Source organism: Pan paniscus, chromosome 19, assembly GCF_029289425.2.
Source record: "Pan paniscus chromosome 19, NHGRI_mPanPan1-v2.0_pri, whole genome shotgun sequence".
NCBI lineage: Eukaryota > Metazoa > Chordata > Mammalia > Primates > Hominidae > Pan > Pan paniscus.
This window is the reverse complement of record NC_073268.2, coordinates 56,349,234-56,370,222: the sequence shown is the minus strand read 5'-3', so window position 1 is coordinate 56,370,222 and position 20,989 is coordinate 56,349,234. Positions and strand designations below refer to the sequence as shown.

At 43.5% G+C, this 20,989-nt stretch overlaps 1 protein-coding gene across 8 annotated transcripts in view; it reads left to right on the top strand.

Moving 5' to 3' along the window:
• Window positions 1–20,989, top strand: part of PIGL (phosphatidylinositol glycan anchor biosynthesis class L) — a 134,179-nt gene that overhangs the window by 47,638 nt on the left and 65,552 nt on the right. Inside the window, exons 3-4 of one of the 8 annotated variants that reach the window (XR_010110677.1) lie at window positions 8,281–8,365; window positions 18,891–19,008. The exons of the other annotated variants lie outside the window; for them this stretch is intronic. The gene's annotated coding sequence lies outside the window, so the exon portion shown is untranslated. The remainder of the gene's footprint in view (window positions 1–8,280; window positions 8,366–18,890; window positions 19,009–20,989) is intronic. 8 annotated transcript variants of the gene reach the window in all.

Below are 20,989 nucleotides of genomic sequence, written 5' to 3'. Positions count from 1 at the left end.
GGGAATAGTGTTACCTTAAGACTAACACTCTAACACTTAGGGATATATGGTAAGGTAACTAACGGTGACCTTAAGGGTGCTAATTAGGTCACATTCATAAATGGGTGGGGAGTGATGCAAAAGGGCACATAGTGAGCAAGTTGTGGTCACGAGGTGATTAGGACAGATGATTTAGGGCTGGAGACTCCTGTGGGTGTTAACATGATGACTGCATAGGTGCTCAAGACTGCCCATGGTGGAGTATTAGTCCCCACAACCTAACTGGCATCAAGAATCAGGGAAACCAGACCAGGCGCGGTGGCTCATGCCTGTAATCCCAGCACTTTGGGAGGCTGAGGTGGGCAGATCATGAGGTGAGGAGTTCGAGACCAACCTGGCCAACATAGTGAAACCCCTCTCTACTAAAAATACAAAAATTAGCTGGGAATCGTGGCATGTGCCTGTAGTCCCAGCTACTTGGGAGGCTGAGGCGGGAGAATCGCTTGAACCCAGGAGGCAGAGGTTGCAATGAGCCAAGATCGCACCACTGCACTCGTAGCATGGGCAACAGAGCGAGACTCCGTATTAAAAAAAAAAAAAAAAAAATCAAGGAAACTTTCTCAGAAACAGCTGGGGCTTAATAGTCTCAACAAGTTAAGGAGAGTTTCTGGGCTTCAGACCCCGCATTTCCCCCCATGCCCTGAAGAGCATTATAGACCCTGTACTTTAAGAAGAGTAAAAGTCCTGAGTATCCTGTTAGGAATCATCCCATCCCTGGGCAGCTTCTCCTCAGTACTAACCATGAGGAAGGGGAACTGAGGGCCCTTTCACCCAGAGAGGACTCTTCATCCTGAAGAGAAGTGAGAGGACATGTCTGAAAAACACACCGAGATAAAGTATCTGGATGTCATGACTCTTTCTAGAAAAATCTCAGTGCTGTTTTACATAACCTCATTCATCTCCAGAATTAGAATGAGTATCTTCTGGCCTGGTGTGGTGGCTCACACCTGTAATCCCGGCACTTTGGGAGGCTGAGGCAGGCGGATCACCTGAAGTCAGTGGTTCAAGAGCAGCCTGGCCAACATGGTGAAACCCCATCTCTACAAAAATACAAAAATTAGCCCTGCATGATGGGGGAGGCTAAGGCGGAAGAATCGCTTGAACCTGAGAGAGGGAGCTTGCAGTGAGCCGAGATCGCGCCATTGCACTCCAGACTGGGCAACAGAGCGAGACTCCATCTCAAAAAAAAAAAAAAAAGAGAATGAATATCTTCTATTACTTCATTTATTGTGCCAGGTACTCTTACTCTTGGGCAACTGAAATCATGGCTTCATATCTATGAATTGAGTGAGGTGGTACTCACATCACCAGCCTCTTATGTTGACCGAATCAAGACCTTTAACTGCCTAGTAGACTGACTTACAAGTGGAGCTGCTCAACAGATAATAGTTTCTTTTTTTTTCTAGACGGGAGTCTCGCTCTGTTGCCCAAGGTGGAGTGCAGTGGTGCTATCTCGGCTCACTGCAAGCTCTGCGTCCCAGGTTCATGCCATTCTCCTGCCTCAGCCTCCTGAGTAGCTGGGAATACAGGTGCCCGCCACCATGCCCAGCTAATTTTTTTTGTATTTTTAGTAGAGATGGGGTTTCACCGTGTTAGCCAGGATGGTCTCGATCTCCTGACCTCGTGATTTGCCTGCCTCAGCCTCCCAAAGTGCTGGGATTACAGGCGTGAGCCACCACGCCTTGCTCTTTTTTTTTTTTTTTGGGGGGGGGTTGTCGTGGAAATTAAGTTTATGAATCTCCTTGATCTCTGAATTATTCCAAACAGCACCATCCCAGCAATTCCTTTTAATTGTTTTTAGAACTACAGTTGACCTTTGAACAATGAGAGGGTTAGGATGCCAACTCCCACCAATGCAGCTGAAAATCTACATAAAAGATTAGATTCCCCAAACCACTAGTAGCCTATTGACCAGAAGCCTTCTTGATAACCTAAACAATTAACACATATTTTGTATCTTTATCATACACTGTATTTTTACAATAAAGTAAGCTAGAGAAAAGAAATGTTATTAAGAAAATCATAAGGAAGAGTAAGTGTATTTACTATTCATGAAGTGGAAATGGATCATCATGAAGGTCTTCATCCCTGTCTTCACATTGAGTAGGCTATCTTGCTGTCTCAGGGGTGGCAGAGGCGGAAGAGGTGGAGGAAGTGGATGGGGAGGCGGAAGAGGTGGAGGAAGTGGATGGGAAGGCGGGAGAGGCAGGCACACTTGGTGTAACTTTTGTTGAAAAAATATCTTTGTATAAGTGGACCCACGCAGTTCAAACGTGTTGTTCAAGGGTCAACTGTGGTCATATTGTCGGGGTTCTTTAGCCATTAGGTCTCAGAAATTAACCTGAATTTAGCCAGACATAGTAGCACACGCCTATAGTTCCAGCTGCTTGAGAGGCTGAGGCGGGAAGATCACTTGAACCCAGACTGCAGTGGGCTATGATGGTGTCACTGCACTCCAGCCTGGGTAACACAGTGAGACTCCATATCAAAAAAAAAAAAAAAAGAAAAGGAAAGAAATTAACCCGAATTTGTGGTTTCTAACTTGGCAATTAGTCTTTCTTTGACCCCAAGTTTAGACTCAATATCTTCACTAAGAGCCAGCCCAGGGGGTGCAACTTGGAGCACCAGAATGTTTGTGTAATACTAGCCATGGTAAAGAAGGTGTCCCAGGCTCTCCTGGTGGAGGCAGGCTCTGCTCTACTTAACTCTACTCCAGGCAAGAGCAGACAAAGAGCAGACTCTTTAGATTGGTAAGCAGAACAGACTCACCCCTCAAGGAGCTCCCAGACCAGGGAGGGGAGGAGACTGTAAATATTCACCATGCCGTGGTAACAGCAGAGATGGAGCACAAGGGGAAGTTCAGAGAAAGATCTCAGAAGAGAGGTACTTTGTCTAACCTGAGATTTAGGGAAAGTTCTCCTGAAGATGATGACTGGTCTACATGACCTGAGCCGAGATGGGAATGAGTTGAAAGGTAGGCTTGTGAAGAAGCAGGAGAAGAGCATTATAGATAGAAAACCCGAAGGCATCAGAGGCCCCAAGCTGCATGCTATGATATTGGGATAATAGTAGTACAAACATAGTGCAAGACAGTGGTGTAAAGTGAGATATTTGCTTCTGAGCCATTTCCCTTCTGTTGCCACTTCCTCTTCCTCTTTTAAGTGAAACATTACTAGCAGCCTAATAATTATCATAGCTGACATATATTAGGTGTGTTTTGTTTTGTTTTGTTTTGTTTTTCTTGAGATGAAGTCTCGCTCTTGTTGCCCAGACTGGACTGCAATGGTGCCATCTTGGTTCACTGCAACCTCTGCCCCCTGGGTTCAAGCGATTCTCCTACCTTAGCCTCCTGAGTAGCTGGGATTACAGGCGCCTGCCACCATGCCTGACTAGTTTTTTGTATTTTTAGTAGAGATGGGGTTTCACCATGTTGGCCAGGCTGGTCTCGAACTCCTGACCTCAAGTGATCCACCCACCTCAGCCTCCCAAAGTGCTGAAATTACAGGCATGAGCCACTGCGCCTGGCGTTTTTTTGTTGTTCTTGTTGTTTGTTTTTTTTAGATGGGAGTCTTGTTCTGTCACCCAGGCTGGAGTGCAGTGGCGCAATTTCGGCTCACTGTAGCCTCTGCCTCCAGGATTCAAGCGATTCTCCTGCCTCAGCCTCCCGAGTAGCTGGGACTACAGGCGCGTGCCACCACGCCTGGCTATTTTTTTGTATTTTTAGTAGAGACAGGGTTTCACCATGTTGGCCAAGATGGTCTTGATCTCCTGACCTAATGATCTGCCCGCCTCAGCCTCCCAAAGTGCTGGGATTACATGCGTGAGCAACCATGCCCAGCCAGGTTTTTACTCTGTCCAACTCTATTCTACATCCCTTAAATTTATTAACTTGTTAAATTCTCTAGGAGTAAATGCTGTCATTACTCCCATTTTACAAATGAGGAAACTGAGTCGGGGGAGATTAAGTAACTTCTCAAAGGTACACATAGGGCCATGTGGTCTGTCATCTCTGCTTTAGCTGACACATATGGCCTCTATAGCCTAGGCTTTACATGGCCAGTCTCCATCCAGACTGACTAGAGTGGTGTTTTCTAAAATATAGAGGTTGATCTGCAGTCTAGGTGCAATAGAATTACCTGGGGCAGGCCAGGCACTGTGGCTCATGCCTGCAATCCCAGCACTTTGGGAGGCTGAGGCGGGTGGATCATCTGCAGTCAGGAGTTCGAGACCAGCCTGGCCAACATGGTGAAACCCCGTCTCTACTAAAAATACAAAAAAATTAGCTGGGTGTGTTGGCATGTGCCGGTAATCCCAGCTACTCGGGAGGCTGAGGTAGGAGAATTGCTTAAATCCGGGACGCTAGGGTTGCAGTGAGCCTAGATCGCCCACTGCACTCCAGCCTGGTAACACAGCGAGACTCCGTCTCAAAAAAAAAAAAAAAAAAAAAAAAAGAATTACCTGGGGCATTTGATAAAACACAGATACCTAGGCTCCACTGTACTCTGCTTGAATCTAATGGGGTGGGTGATTAAGAACCTGAATTTTTTTTTTTTAAACTCCCCAGATGATCCTAAGGCACAGTAATGTTTGGGAACCTCTGGGCTGGAGTCTCTGGGTTGAAATCCAAGTTTTGTTATGTTTTTTTTAAGAATGAGTCATTGCATCTTTCAAGTATTCAACCAAGATTGTCTTCATAATCGTACACTTCATTCATCTGTCTTTACAAAGTTACAGAGCTGAAGCCATATCCTGTTTCTTCAGCACTCATCTATACTTTAAAAATTCTAGGCCAGGCATGGTGGGTCACGCCTGTAATCTCAGCACTTTGGGAGGCTGAGGCGGGCAGATCACCTGAGGTCAGGAGTTCGAGACCAGCCTGCCCAACATCTGCAAAATGCTGTCTCTACTAAAAATACAAAAAATTAGCTGGGCATGGTCGTGGGCACCTGTAATCCCAGCTACTCAGGAGGCTGAGGCAGGAGAATTGCTTGAACCCAGGAGGCAGAGGTTGCAGTAAGCCAAGCTTGTACCACTGCACTCCAGCCTGGGTGACAAGAGCGAAACTCCATGTCAAAAAAAAAATAATAATTCTAATCAGATGCCAGTCTCACTGTCATTCTCCAATCTTCCCACTATAACATATTTAGTTCATTGTCCTGCCCGTGTTCTAATTTTGCAGTTTTCCTAGACTGATCCTCTGTGATCCAACAATTAATTATAAATTATTAATTTTAAATTAATTAATTATAAATTATTAATTTTAAATTAATTAATTATAAATTAATAAAAATTGTGATCCCACAATTAATTTCAAATTTATTAAATAGAACCTGAGAAAAAATTATGCAGTATTTTTTTCATTAGATGATTGTCAGCCTCCTACCAACAAGCATATGCTAGATGTTACCCATGAAAACTTAAGTAGTCAGGCCAGGTGCAGTGGCTCACGCCTGTAATCCCAGCACTTTAGGAGATTGAGGTAGGCGGATCACCTGAGGCTAGGAGTTTGAGACCAGCCTGGCCGACATGGTGAAACCCCATCTCTACTAAAAATACAAAAATTAGCCGGGTGTGGTGGCGGGCACCTGTAATCCCAGCTACTCGGGAGGCTGAGGAGAATCACTTGAACCCGGGAGGCAGAGGTTGCAGTGAGCCGAGATCGCGCAACTGCATTCCAGCCTGCGCGACAGAGCGAGACTCTGTCTCAAAAAAAAAAAGAGAAAAGGAAAAGTAGTCATGATCCCTCCCTTGGACTCATTTCCAGTGTAAAGGTTATTAACCTTTTTGTAATTGGGATGTATTATGAATGACTGCTCAATTCAACAATGTACCTTTTTCCTCAGTAATTCCTAAAGAAGTCATAGAATGTATGTATTTCTTTATTGAATAAAGTCTATTAAAATTATTGTGATTCTAAGGCATCTTAGGGAATTTCATTATGTCTCCTAAAGCTAGACTCAAAAATAGAATTAGGAATTATTCTTCTGTAGCAACCTCAAGCAGTCCAGGATCAGTCCTCAGCTCCACCTTTTGTGACAGCGGGCAGGCACATTCATGCTCTGACCCTCAGGCTTCTCTTCATCAAATAGGAGCCTTGTGTTAGATTATCTCTGAGGTTTTTTCACAACTAGCATTTTGTGGTTCAATAAACAGAATAATTGTCCTGCAAATAGGTATGTACCCTAAATAGGGTTACAGATAAAATACAAAGTGCCTAACTAAATTTTAGTTTCAGATAAACAATAATTTTTTAATGTTAAGTGTGTCCCAAATTTCACATAGAACACTTTTTTTTTTTTTGAGATGGAGTTTTGCTCTGTCGCCCATGCTGGAGTGCAGTGGTGCAATCTTGGCTTACCGCAACCTCCACCTCCTGGGTTCAAGCAATTCTTCTGCCTCAGCCTCCTGAGTAGCTGGGACTACAGGCGCACACCACCACACCCAGCTAATTTTTGTATTTTTAGTAGAGATGGGGTTTCACCATATTGGCCAGGCTGGTCTCAAACTCCTGACCTCATGGTCTGCCCGCCTCAGCCTCCCAAAGTGCTGGGATTACAGGCGTGAACCACTGTGCCCGGCCAGAACATAATTATACTAAAAAATTATTCACTTGTTTATCTGAAATTCAAATTTTATCTTATTTTATTTTCATTATTTTTTGAGACATAGTTTCCTCTGTCTCCCAGGCTGGTTTCAAACTCCTGGCCTCAAGCGATCTTCCCACCTTGGCCCCCGCAAAGCACTGTGATTATAAGTATGAGCCTCCATCCATGCCCAGCTTAAAATCAAATTTTAACTGGCATCTGCTATTGGCAACCCTAACCCCAAAGCCATTGCTTTTTATCCCATTTTGTGAAAGTCAGTGTCACTATTTCCCTACTGTGAGCTTGCTTATTTCTGCCTTTTATCCTTAGCCTGAAACAAGTTGTGAATATCAAATTTCCACTCACTCCATTGCTTTACCTATGAAATAAATTCCCAGAACTTAGAATAGTTAACAGCAATCTGTTTCCTAGAACTAGCTGCCAGGACTACACCTGGACATCTGTTATTTACAGCCTCATTATTGACATTTTGTCAATAGTTCTGACCTATGCCATGTAATCTGTTATAGTCATAGCATGCCTTCCTGGAAATTTTCATTTGCCTCTATTCCTATTGTATTATTTGGGTTCTTTCCATATTTGTTTGTTCAAGATTCTCTCATCATTAAAAACAAATAAACAAAAACCTCTACTTAACCCTCCTCATCCCATTACTGCTCTACTTCTCTTCCTTCATAACCAAGTATTATCTACATGCATTGTCTTCACATCCTGTTATTAATTCCCCAATGCATTAAATTCTGGCTCATCGTCCTACTACTTCTCGCTGCCATTGAAGCTCCTCTTTCCAGAGTCACTGGTAACTTCCTATTTGTGAAATCAGTAGGAAGCTTTTCAGTCCCAGTCCTACTGGACCTCTCAGCAGCTCTGGCCAATGCTGACCACTCCCCCAATCCAGAAACCACTCTTGGCTTCTGTAACAGTCCCTGGCTCCAGCTGTCCTCCTACCTCCTTACTTCCCTGGCCACTTGGGTCGGTCACCTTCAGCCATTCTTGTCATCTGCCTGGTCCTCTATGATTCTCAGTGTTCGATGCACACTGTAGTTGTGATTGAGGTATTTACAAAAAACTGGTGCCCCACTGAGCCAGGTTCACGTGGAAGTTGGGATGAAACAGGATTCTGAGAGGACATGGGAGGAACATGGGTTTCACTTTGTTTCTTTATTAATCTTTGAAATGTGTTTGTTTATTCATTTAGCACTCATTTTTTGAGCATATACTATATCTCAAATATCAGGTCCTAGGAGTACAAAATGGCAAGTCAAGTCCTTGCCCTCAAGAAGCTTGCAGTCTAGGAAAAGCCAACAAACCAACTAATGATGTGAGGACAGCACACAAAGGTACCATGGACTCAGATGCAGGAGCCAGGAAAGACACTAGAGACAGGTTGCCTGTGATCTGAGCTTTAAGAGACAAGTAGGAATTAGCCAGGTGCATTCCATATGAGTTCTTCCAGATAGCTGGAGTCCACATGCCTGAGGGAATATGACAGAAGATCAAGTGAGGGAGCCAGGCAAATGCCAGATCACAAAGACCATGTGTCAGGTGAAGGTTATGGAATTGAAATGTCTTAAAACTATAAGGAGCTTTGAAGTACGTCAAAATGGGCAATAAATTGATCTGATTTTCATTTTAGAAAGACTTCTTTTGACAACACTGTGGAAAGCAGCTTGCGAAGGGGGCTCCAGACTTGGTGCAGTGGAACCAATGGGCATGGTCAGGTGAGAAATCAGAGTCAGAAAAAAAAGCAGTGGCAGAGGAAATTGAGAGAAGGAGATAGTTTCTAGTGCTGCTACAGAGGTAGCTACTCTAAGGCTTGATGACCAATTGGTTGTCAAAGATAAGAGGAAGGAAAAAAAACAAAGGGTCTCCCAGATGTGTGGATTTAGTGACTGCATAATGCATCACCTCCACTAAATGATTCATCTGTTCTCCATCCCTGTTAGTCTGGACACCAAAAATATCACTCTGCCTAAAGGGGGGAAACATTTCTTTGAGGGAAAACCCTTTTGCCCTATAGCTAAACTAAGCCATTGGAAACTTTTTAGGGCAGAAATGTCAGAGGCATGAACAGGGCTTCTGGAGGAGGGTGAGGTCTCCAGGTTCTCCTGGCTAGTGAAGAGGCTCATGTTCTCATTAGCAAACTGATGGCCTCCATCAATGGCCTTGATACTCACAGGGCGTGGTTCAGAGCCCCAGATCATCAGGGCTTCTAGAGTGTACTTAATCAGGACAGGCATTTATTTAAAGTGCTCTGAAGCTAACTGTCACAAATAGGGAACCTTAGTACTGGTCAGTTGGGAACCAAGGTTATTACCAAGAAGATAGTGTCAGGTGTCAAGTGTGGAAGTCAGGACAAGGCCAGATGTAGGAGATAAGAGTGAAACCAGACGTGAGAAGGTTGGAGCGTGATAAAGGAAATGGGTCACAGGACAAGCAGTTCAGACCTGAGGCCAAGAAGAGGAAGGCAAGAGTTCTCTTGCGGATCTCAGCTGGAAAACATTGCTGTAGAACATAGGTCACTTTGTTTGTTTGTTTGTTTATTTATGTATTTATTTTAAGCAAAAGCAAGTTTATTAAGGAAGTAAAGGAGGCCGGGTGCGGTGACTCACACCTGTAATCCCAGCACTTTGGGAGGCCGAGGCGGGTGGATCACCTGAGGTCAGGAGTTCGAGATCAGCCTGGCCAACATGGTGAAACCTCGTCTCTACTAAAAATACAAAAATTAGCCGGGCGTGGTGGCAGCCGCCTGTAATCTCAGCTACTCGGGAGGCTGAGGCAGGAGAATCGCTTGAACCCGGGAGGCAGAGGTTGCATTGAGCTGAGATAGCCCCATGGCACTCCAGCCTGGGGGACAAGAGCAAGACTACGTCTCAAAAAAAAAAGAAAGTAAAGGGATAGGCTGGGCACTATGGCTCACTCCTGTAATATCAGCGCTTTAGGAGGCCGAGGGGGGCGGATCACCTAAGGTCAGGAGTTTGAGACAAGCCTGGCCAACATGGCAAAACCCCGTCTCTACTAAATATACAAAAATTAGCCGAGTGTGGTGGCTTGCGCCTCTAATCCTAGCTACTCAGGAGGCTGGGGCAGGAGAATGGCTGGAACCCGGGAGGCAGAGGCTGCAGTGAGCCGAGATCACACCTGGCTGGAACCCGGAAGGCAGAGGCTGCAGTGAGCTGAGATCACACCACTGCACCCGAGCCTGGGCAACAGAGCAAGACTCCGTCTCAAAAAAAAAAAAAGAAAAGAAAGAAAGTAAAGGAATAAAGAATGGCTGTTCCACCGGCCAGCAAAGTGGGATGCTCCACTGAGGACACTTACAGTCATTTTCTGATTATACTCTAAACAAGGGCTGGCTTATTGAGTTTTCTGGGAAAGAGGTGGGCAATTCCCAGAACTGAGGGTTCCTCCCATTTTAGACCATAGAGGATAACTTCCTGACGTTGCTATGGCATTTGTAAACTGTCAGTGGCACTGGTGGGAGTGTCTTTTAGCATGCTGATGCATTATAATTAGCGTATAATGAGCAATGAGAACCACCAGAGGTCACTTTCATTGCCATCTTGGTTTTGGTGGGATTTTGGTGGGATTTTTATTGCAGGTTGTTTTATCAGTAAGGTCTTTATGACCTGTATTTTGTGCTGACCTCCTATCTCATCCTATAAGTAAGAATGCTAACCTCCTGGGAATGCAACCCAGTAGGTCTCTGCCTTATTTTAGCCAGCCCCTATTCAAGATGGAATTGCTGTGGTTCAAATGCCTCTGACATATTTCGCCCCTTCCTTTTATAAGAGAACCCTTAATCCTAAGGGCTGTAGAGGGATGAAGATCCATCTTCTGTGACTTCTTCAGGCTGAATAGGGGCAATGATATTACTGCCTATTAGGGTCTCTTGTATTTGGGGTAGAGAGGAGCTCTGTCAGAAAGTGTCAGTATGGAGGCTGGGTGCAGTGGCTTACACCTATAATCCCAGTGCTTTGGGAGGCCAAGGCAGGCAGATCACTTGACATCAGGAGCTCAAGACCAGCCTGGGCAACATGGTGAAACCCTGTCTCTACTACAAATATAAAAATTAGCCAGGTGTGGTGGTGGGTGCCTGTAATCACAGCTACTCAAGAGGCTGCGGCAGGAGAATCATTTGAACCCAGGAGGTGGAGTTTGCAGTGAGCCGAGATCAGGCCACTGCACTCCAGTCTGGGTGACAGAGTGAGACTCTGTCTCAAAAAAAGAGAAAGAAAGCATCATTATGGTGAGGGCCATTTATAACTCTGACAAAAGGTGATATCTGAAAGATTAATAAGTGTTCAATTTAAGAAAACATTCAGTAAGCTTATCCTGCATTCCTACACAAAGAGTACAACAGCAACACATTCCACAATGGTAAAGCAAAATAAGTAAAATTATTCAAAGTAAACTAAATAAGAAGTCTTTCCATGAACTGGGCAATTGTTGAAACCAAGTTGATATGGGGTCACTAGCTTATTCCAATATGTGCCCAGAATTAGAATATTGATCCAGATTTTTACATTATCTATCCCTCTTGTTTCTTCTAAGTAGCAGCCAGAGATCACTGGTTGGTTCTCAGGAATAAGCAGTCAGTTTAAGTTGCAGAAAAAAAAACTTAAAAACAACTGATAAGACTAGACTCTGGCCGGGTGTGGTGGCTCACATCTGTAATCCCAGCACTTTGGGAGGCCAAGGCGGGTGGATCACCTGAGGTCAAGAGTTTGAGACCAGCCTAGCCAACATGGTGAAACTCCGTCTCTATGAAAAGTACAAAAATTAACTGGGCAGGCGTGGTGGCGGGCACCTGTAATCCCAGATACTCAGGAGGCTGAGGCAGGAGAATCACTTGAACCTGGGAGGTGGAGGTTGCAGTAAGCCACAATCGCACCACTGCACTCCAGCCTGGGTGACAAGAGTGAGACTCCATCTCAAAAAATAAAATAAAATAAAATGACTAGACTCTGATAACATGCGTACCATAGTTTTTGAAACATAACGTTTTTCTCTCCAGTCTCCCATTTTTACTAAAGACAAATCATGGTAACTGATTTGCTTTGTTATACTTGGCCTCATTATTTGTATAAAGTGCAGCAACAATAATTATTTTTCACATAGGCTTTTAAAATCGGCTTTGATGGAATTTTGTTCCTTAGAAGGAATCTCAGATAAGACTTTTTTAAAGCTGAGCCCAGCCATGGGTCTGTACCCTCAAATATCTATATGAGTTGGGTAAATTTCTCTCTTCTTGAGATCCCAAGATAACTTGGGGCTCCTGGACTTGTCATAAAGTGACATTCTTTACTTACCACAGGTCAAGAACCCTGTACAGGGACTACGTAGACAATGTATGAGGCCAGTTTTCCTAAGGGGCTTTTATTGGCACTGTAAGTCAAGTTTGATTCCTTAAAGGAAAGAGTGTCATTCCAGTCAAAGCCTTGGTGAAAAAAAAGTTTCTCCAATTGTGTTCTGATACAAAAGAAAACATTCTTATTGCATTTATGCAAATAATTATATTGCCATAAGTTAAAAATGCTCACAAATGGTTTCTGAATTTTGGAGAAATTGGGCAGAGAGAAACAAATATGCTTCAAATTTTGTTCACAGGAGTATACTTTACTCAATTGTTAAAAGCTGTTAATAGCTCAAAAGAAAAATTTCCTTGGCTCTGAAAAACAAAACAAAGGATCAGCAACGTTTTAAGCCAAAAGTTAAAAAAAGATTGCTTCAGTCTTCTGTTAGGTCAATCCATGCAGTTAACTCCTGTTTTGCTTGATATTCATGAACATTTCAGCTCTTCATGAGTCCTGAAAGTTTTTTCCTCTATTTTAATGTCACAATTTACAAAGTTATTAGAAACCTACATTCAATAACACCTGTTAGAGTTCTATAATTGACTATAAAACCACCTTCTAAAGAGGACCAAGACAAGACAACAATTGTCCGTGGGTGACAAAACACCTTAGGATAGCCTCTATTAAAGCCACAGTTGACTAAGAATTTTGGTTACTTCTGTGGCATACAACAATTTTTACATAACAATTATAATGATTAACAACATACACTAAGTCATATCAGAATTGTAGGAGTTTCCTGTGATTTTGGAACATATGCCAATAACATATTTATACAAATACAGCCCAAAGAAAGCCAAACGCCATTTCATATTTGACAGTGCTTCCTGTATGATTTTTATACCAAACAAGCCAAACTTCACCATTGAATTAGTGCATTATTGATGTCAAACTCAATTCTTTTTTTTTTTTTTTTTGAGACAGAATCTCACTCTTTTGCTCAGGCTGGAATGCAGTGACGTGATCCCAGCTCACCGCAACCTCTGCCTCCCAGGTTCAAGCAATTCTTCTGCCTCAGTCTACCGAGTAACTGGGATTACAAGTGTGAGCCACCACGCCTGGCTAATTTTTGTATTTTTAGTAGAAACAGGGTTTTGCCATGTTGGCCAGGCACAGGGACCTCAACAGCACATGCCAGTGAGGATGGGTCTCAAACTCCTGAACTCAGGTGATCCACCTGCCTTGGCCTCCCAAAGTGCTGGGATTATAAGCATGAGCCACTGTGCCCAGGATCAAACCCGATTCTTAATAAAACTTTATAGATAAATCTATCCAATTTTAATGTCTGACCATAAGGTAAGATTCTTATAAACCTCTTAAAACCCTTTATAATTTTTGTTAAAGAGCAGATTAGTGTTCTAAGAAAACTCTGTTGTGCTTTTATTCCAGTCTTCAATTTATGGATAAACTGAATAATACCCCTTTAATTTTAGCTAATATGTTCACACACAGAATTTCTTTTACAAGATTAATTTTTCACAAACCTTCCACAACTTGTTCAAACTTCAACTTTTTCCTATCTAACCTAAAACAATCCTTTAACCCTTAAATCTAGGCAAAAAAAAAAAAAAAAATCCACATTCACATGCCTTTTTATAATCTTTTACCAAAAACACATTTCACTTTCCTTGCATGTAAAACTGATTTACTTAAGTCTCATGAACTAAAAGGCATTTATACTTTTTACTTTTCTGACAATATTTGATTTAAGCACCTATTATATTTAAACCAGTTAATCAAAATGCTTTCATATCACACACACAACACATATAAATACACAGACAGGCAGAAGAATATTCAGTAGTTGTTAAGATTTTTCATTTGCCAGTTTCTTAAATGGATTATGGGTTTCAGGGTAGAGCGCTTGGAGGAACAGGCCCAGGAAAGCACACAGTTTCTAGGGCATCATAAGCAGGTACAGCCAAAGTTGGCCAATTGGTGCTGCAGTCTATTTCCTTTGGGCCAGAGTTTCCTCAGTATTGTCCCTTCAGGGTTCACCTGGAAGATGTTACCGGCAAGGAGTCCCAATCCAGACCCCAAGAGGGGGTTCTTGGATCTTGCCCAAGAAAGAATTCAAGGCAAATCCAAAGAGTAAAGTGAAAGCAAGTTTATTAAGTAAAGGAAACAAAAGAATGGCAACTCCATAGGCAGAGCAGCCGGTCACTTTAAATTCATTTCTACAACCTAATTTTTGACATATTTTAGATGCCAGTTCATTTAGTGTAAGGCATAAGATTAGACTTGTTGGCATCAAAGGACTGTGACTTCTAAATGAATGCATATAATAAAGAGATATTTTGCCTGCAAGGCCAATGAGACCCACTTAGGATGGTCTTAGGCTCAGCATTATCCTTGAACAGATTTATGCATATTTCTAACTTTTAAGTTTTCATTTACATTTGTTTATTTTATTATACTTCCCAAGAGAAGATTTTCTATAGAAGTTTTATTAAATTCTTCCTATTGTACCTAAACTCAGTCCCCATTGTCCTTCTCTTGCTCCAGATTGTCATATCTCAGACTGATGTGTCTGTCAGAGGCACAGGGACCTCAACAGCACACGCCAGTGAGTCAGTCATCAGATTATAGTAGCCTGGGAATGGGGTGAATACAGGCTTGAAGTGGACTTGTATCTATTTCCAAGGAGGCCCAATCTATTGGGTAAGCCATTGCAGCAAGTGTTTCTAGCTAACAAGATGGTCAGAGTCAGGCAGGGGGGCCTTGCTGTGATTCTGGGTTGACCTTGTTTGGAGCTAGATGACTATAGCCAGCATCTAGGAGAGAAAACTGGTTCAAGTCACTAGGCTTGGAAATGTCATCTTGCCAGACCCTCTTATGGTCTTGACTAACTGGGCTGGGTTTATTACCAGTAGAGGAACAGACAACTATATCAGGGCAGAAGCCCAGGCACATGGACATGGAAAACCATATGCATCACTGAGGAAGAGCCTAGAGCTTGATGTACACACAGATGCTTGAGGTTCACCCTGGTCCATTAGATACTGGGTCTAAAATATGTTTTCACATTGGTAATTCTAGGCCTTATCTCCTCCTGGGGGCAGAGGTCCCACCAAATGGTGCCTGCATGGGTCCATACTGACTGTACTTGAGAGAGGCCAAGGGTCCTATAAGACTGGAGAAAGAGGGTTGATGGAAATAGATTAGCCTTGATTGCCTGGAGAATGCCAGCTGGTTTTCAGCCCCCAATACTTTGGAGCAGAATTAGTTAACTTTGAGTGATGGGTGGATCTTTCTTTTCTTCTAATTTAACTTTCTGTTCATGTTTAGCTTACATACAGTATTGAGTCATTTTTTGCATAACTTTTTTTTCTTTCTAACAGACTTTATTTTTTAGAGCAGTTTTAAGTTCACAGCAAAATTGAGCAGAAGTTATAGCCCTTGCCCCACGCATGCACAGTCTCTCTGGTTATCAGCATCCCCAACCCAAATGGTACATTTGTTACACTTGATTAGCCCACATTGATTGACACATAGTTATCACCTGGAATCCATAATTTACATTAGGCATTAGGGTTCACTCAGTGTTTTTTTTTTGTTTTATTTTGTTTTGTTTTGTTTTGTTTTGTTTGAGATAGAGTCTTGCTCTGTCACCCAGGCTGGAGTGCAGTGGCACAATCTTGGCTCACTGCAACCTCTATCTCCTGGGTTCAACCAATTCTCTGCCTCAGCCTCCTGAGTAGCTGGGATTACAGGTGCCTGCCACTACGCCTGGCTAATTTTTGTAGTTTTAGTAGAGATGGGGTTTCACTATCTTGGCCAGGCTGGTCTTGAACTCCTGACCTTGTGATCCACCCACCTCAGCCTGCCAAGGTGCTGGGATTACAGGCATGAGCCACCATGCCTGGCTCACTAGGTGTTTTTAAAAGGAAAAAAATCTCACTTACTTTGAGAAGACTCTTGTGCTTTCACATGTATAAATATAAGCACTAAAATCACATGAACATACATTCATTTGAAGTTTTCAAGGAAATAATCATGAAATGTTTCAGATTATTATTTAAGTAAAAAAATTTTCTAGGAATGCATGGACCCCTGAGAATTTAGCCACAGACTCTCAGGGATTTGTGGACCTCAATTGGAAAACATTGCTGTAGAACAGTAGCTCATTTTGAACTCATTTTTGCCAGCTAAATTTTGACATGTTTTAGATGCTAATTCTAGGAATGTTCTCCCTTTTCTAAGAAAAGTCCAAGCATTTTTTACCTGCTCTAAAAGAATATCAACGGCTTTTATGTTTCAGAGACTGGATGCAAGAGATTGTTTAACAAATCCCATCCCATCCCTGAGAATGTGTCTAGGCATTTGCTCTCTGCAAAGCCAGATGCAACATTCGTAATAACTAAGGCTATCTTCTGGCCAGCACTGCAAGTGTATCTTTTGTCCACATTCTTAAGTAACCACATGAAATAGCATCAACCCACTTGGAAATAATTTTGAAGTGATTTGGATCTCTCTTGTATATTTTCCCTATAAATGCCTAGCCTGGTAGGTGTGTATATTTTCTGCTGCAATATTTAATGCTTAGTTCCTTGCCTACATCTAAGAAATATTAATTTTAGAAGGAATTGGATACTGATATTGGCAAATTTTTATGAGACTGGCTAAAGGAGAAAGAAGAAGGGGACCTGTGATAGAATCTTCCATGACAAGGGGGAAATACTGGCCTCAGTCTCCTGCAGAAGCAGGAGCTCTGGTACACAGGTGGGGTGCCCACTGGTACAGCTCCCATCTGACATGAAGCAGGCAAGCCAAAGGGGAGCAAGAGCAATGCAACCTGTAAGACCCATCCTCAGACATTCTGCTATTGCCCCCAGACAATGGAAGGGGGGCGACAGCTGTCCATGGGGGCACTGCTAAGAGGGTGTTGGTCAGCAGATCAGGACTGCAACTCACCATAGTGGTGGACTGCCCTGATCTGGAGACCACTGCCTTTCGAGAATAATTCACCCTGCAGAAGCTATCTGAGCATCACCAGACAGGGTCTTCCTGGGAATTAGCACATATCCCAAATTTCCTTCAGCTTTGCCTGCCCACAGTCCCCTGAAAGCCCTCCCTTTTTCTGGGTGTGAGAGGAATGGCTGGGCATCCCTTGGCTTATCCTCCTTCTTGCCCACCATAGCCAGCATCTCAGAGTGAACATGCATGAGGGAGGTAGAAAGACTCCATATCCTTGTTCTTTACAACTTAGAAAAGCCTAAGTTATAGGAGAGAGATAGCACAATGGAATGCTGAATTAGAGGTAAATAATTGGTCTGTTTTTTTTTCACCAGTCTAGTTACTACTATTATGTAAAATATCTAATTTTACATACCCTAAACACCCATACCCAAACACCTTGACAAAGGAATCATTTTACCTCCCAAACATAGTCAGTGTTGATTTCACAAAATATCCCTAGAGTTACTCTTTCTGAGGCTAACAGGACTACTTAGATGGTTCCTAAAGTCCCTTCTAACTCCTGCATTCTCTGGTTAATGAATCAGCATTAGTCATGTGGAAGGAAGGTATCCTCCTCAAACTCTTTTTAAGAATGATCTCAAGGAATCCAGAGTGCTCATTAAGTTGGTGAAAGAGTCAGTGCAGAATGCAGCTCATACATATATCCTGATGTGATGTTGGCACCTCTCAAGAAGCTGGGAAAGATGTCCAGGCTGGTCATAGGACTCAGCCCCCATTATGGGTCCAGCAGCCAGTAATAGTAAGCAATGTCTACTTCAAAAGATATCTCTGGCCAGGTGCAGTGGCTCAATCCCAGCACTTTGGGAAGCTGAAGCAGGAGCATCACTTGAGCCCAGGAGTACAAGACCAGCCTGGGCAACATGGCGAGACCCCATGTCTACCAAAAAAGAAATTTTTTTTTTTTTTAGACAGATTCTCACTCTGTCGCCCAGGTTGGAGTGCAATGGCATGATCCTGGCTCACTGCAACTTCTGCCTCCCGGGTTTAAGCGATTCTCCTGCCTCAGCCTCCCGAGTAGCTGGGATTACAGTCACACATCACCATGCCCAGCTAATTTTTGTATTTTTAGTAGAGGTGGGATTTCACCATGTTGGCCAGGATGGTGTCTAACTTCTGACCTCAGGTGATCTGCCAGTCTCAGCCTCCCAAAGTGCTGGGATTACAGGCGTGAGCCACTGTGCCTGGCCAAAACAATTGTTTTAATTAGCTGGCCGTGGTTGTGCATGCCTGTAGTCCCAGCTACTCAAGAGGCTGAGGAAGGAGGATTGCCTGATCCTAGGAGGTTGAGGCTGCAGTGAGCTGTGTTTGCACCACTGCACTCCAGCCTGGATGACAGAGCAAGACCGTATTTCAAAAAAAAAAAAAAGATATTTCTGAGGAGCCATGCTCATTCAAGACTCACTGCTCTTAGAAGAGGTGTTAATCTGGCCAGGTGCCGTGGCTCACACCTGTAATCTGAGCACTTTGGGAGGGTGAGGTGGGAGGATCATCTGAGACCTGGAGTTCAAGGTCAGCCTAAGCAACAGACTGAGACCCTGTCTCTTAAAAAAAATAAGAGAGAGATGTTAATCTATATTAAACAATTGAATAGTGTGAAGATTTTGTAAAACTTTTTAAATCACCGATTATACAAAAGCTCTTATTGAATTATTAAGGAGTTAGCAATTACTATTAATGCTGTTGAATATGAGTAAGAACCCACTTAACTTCAATCAGAATCCATCGATCAAGCTTAAAGCCTTATCTCATAGTTCACTTCCTGGTCTGTCAGCATTGCCTCATAGAGAGGGAAATACATCCCGCATCTGCCTCATCATGAACTTGGGTGGCCACCAGGATATTGCTCATGAAAGCTGCTTTTCTTTACTTTTTTTTTTTTTTGAGACGGAGTTTCACTCTTGTTGCCCAGGTTGGAGTGCAACGGTGCGATCTCGGCTCACTGCAACCTCCACTTCCCAGGTTCAAGAGATTCTCCTGCCTCAGCCTCCTGAGTAGCCAGGATTACAGGCGCCCGCCACCACACCCAGGTAATTTTTTGCATTTTTAGTAGAGACGTAGTCTCACCATGTTGGCCAGGCTGGTCTTGAACTCCTGACCTCAGGTGATCTACCCGCCTCGGCCTCCCAAAGTGCTGGGATTACAGGCATCAGCCACTGTGCCTAGCCTGAAAGTTGCTTTTATAAACAGGTTCAAGGCCGGGAAATCCATTCTCCTCCACCTCCCAAAGTGCTGGGATTACAGATGTGAGCCACCGCACCCAGCCAGTTCATAGTTTAAAACAAAGATGATAGCAGCCCCTTCTCAAAACAAATCTCCTTCTTGCCTGGGGACTAGACTGCCTTTGTAGGACTAACGAATTAGGCACAAAATTAAAAATTATATTTTAGGAGTCATGCAGCTGGGGGCTACAAGATTCTGACCCTCCCTAAACTGCTGCTAAGATCAGTGCTTGAGATATTTTGCAGGCCTGCACTTGATGGATCAGCTGACACCACCCAGATCGATTAACTGGCTCATCTGATCTTGTGGCCCCCACCCAGGAACTGACTTAGCACACGAGGACAGCTTCAATTCCCTATGATTTCATCTCCTACTTAACCAATCAGCACTCCTCACTAACTGGCTTCCCCCAACCTACCAAGTTGTCCTTAAAAACTCTGATTCCAGAATGCTACGGGAGACTGATTTGAGTAATAATAATACTCCGGTCTCCATTACAGCTGGCTCTGCATGAATTAATTACAGCCGGCTCTGCATGAATTAATTACTCTTTCTCTATTGCAATTCCCGTGTATTGATAAATCGACTCTGTCTAGGCAGCAGGCAAGGTGAACCCACTGGGTGGTTACAACATTAGATAGCAAATTGGCAATTAAAGAATATATCTGTAGAGACAGGATCTTACTAATGTTGCCCAGATGGTCTTAAACTCCTGGCCTCAAGCAGCCCTCCCACCACCTCAGCCTCCCAAAAGGCTGAGATTACAGGGGTGAGACACCACACCTGGCCAAATTGGCAATTTTTGAAGAAAGATTTCTCACAAGGACTTTGCAAGCTTTATGTACTTTATTTGTTGCAATAATATGAAATGCATCTTTCTGGGAAGGAGAACACAGGTAACTGATTTCAGTGTAATACCTAGCACTCATGGCTTGCTAATCCTTTTTATGTCCTATGAGAAAGGAAAAATCCAGGCCGGGCGCGGTGGCTCAAGCCTGTAATCCCAGCACATTGGGAGGCCAAGGCAGGTGGATCACGAGGTCAGGAGTTCAAGACCAGCCTGGCCAAGATGGTGAAACCCCATTTCTACTAAAACTACAAAAATTAGCCAGGCGCGGTGGCAGGTGCCTGTAATCCCAGCTACTGGGGATGCTGAAGCAGGAGAATCGCCTGAACCCGGGCGGCAGAGGTTGCGCCACTGCTCTCCAGCCTGGGCGACAGAGTGAGACTCTGTCTCCAAAAAAAAAAAAAATCCATTTTATGGTTAGATTTGGGGGCTTCAAGCCGTATGTGGAAAAGGCTCTCTTAGGGCATTTGCTCTGTCTGGGCTCCTAAGCTGCTTAGAAATGAGGTCCTTATCACAGCAGATACTTAATAAAAGTGCACTGATCTTTATATACCTCTTTTTTCAGTCCTTTTTCTTTTTCTCAGATCGACTTTTCCTTCTCTTACTTATCTTTTCCCCTATTTCTTTTCTCTGCGTATGGCTTAGGTTAGTCCTTGGCGGTGCAGAGACACCCCCCAGAAGTTGTTGGACCCTGCTGCAACCTCCCTGCAGCTTAGACTTCATTTCTTCACACTCCTGTATTTGGAGCAGTGACGCTAGTGCCAGGCCCTCAGACCAGGAGACAGTTGCTGCCTCCCACAGTGGCCCTTGGGGGGCGATATTGGCAGTCCCAGGTTAGGCTTCCACGTCCTTGGCTAGCCTTAATGTTAGCTCTGAACTCTACTGACCTTTGCTCGCTTTGGATGACAAAGGAAATGATCGAGTTTAGAGATGGGCCAGAG